This window comes from Penaeus monodon, chromosome 29 (genome assembly GCF_015228065.2).
Source record: "Penaeus monodon isolate SGIC_2016 chromosome 29, NSTDA_Pmon_1, whole genome shotgun sequence".
Taxonomy (NCBI): Eukaryota; Metazoa; Arthropoda; class Malacostraca; order Decapoda; family Penaeidae; genus Penaeus; species Penaeus monodon.
Window position 1 is genome coordinate 30,826,383 of NC_051414.1, and position 749 is coordinate 30,827,131.

Below are 749 nucleotides of genomic sequence, written 5' to 3' on the forward strand. Positions count from 1 at the left end.
CGCTTCCCCCTTTTAGCCCAGACACCTCCCGCCTCTTCCATTGCTTCCTTCTCCCATTTCCTCTTTCGAGTTATTGGTCTATTTGTTTTTACTCTTCCTCTGTCTGTCTGGCTTGCCTCTCTTCCTCCCCCGCTCGGAATTCTCTCTCTTTCCGCATCTCTTACTCTTTCTCTTTCTCTCTCTTTCTCTCTTCCCCTTCTCCCTCTCCTTCTCGCTCTCCTTCTCCTTCTCCTTCTCCTCCCTCCCTCTCCCTCTCCCCCTCCTTCTCCCTCTCCTTCTCCTTCTCCTCCCTCCCCTCTTTCTCCTCCTTCCCTCTCCCTCTCCTTCTCCTCCCTCCCTCTCCCTCTCCTTCTCCTCCCTCCCTCTCCCTCTTCTTCTCCTCCCTCCTTCTCCGTCTCCTCCTCTCTCTCCTTCTCCCTCTCCCATCTCTCCTCCTCTTTCCCCTCTCTCCTCCTCTTTCCCCTCTCTCCACCTAACCTCTCTTCCCTAAAAGGAAAAAGCTCTCCAAACGCTCTCTAACCTACCTACCTATCATCCCATATACCATCATCCCGTCCTCCCCTCTATCACTATTTTCCCAATTATGTTCCGGACTTAAAACAACAATTCCCTGGTACAATATCGTTCCCTCTACCAAATGTTTGTTCCATGGTTTCGGATAACCATTTGCATACAGCACTGAACAGTCTGCATTCAGGTTCTGATGCATGTAGGTTGGGGACTGAATTCATCAATAGGTTTGTTTCTAA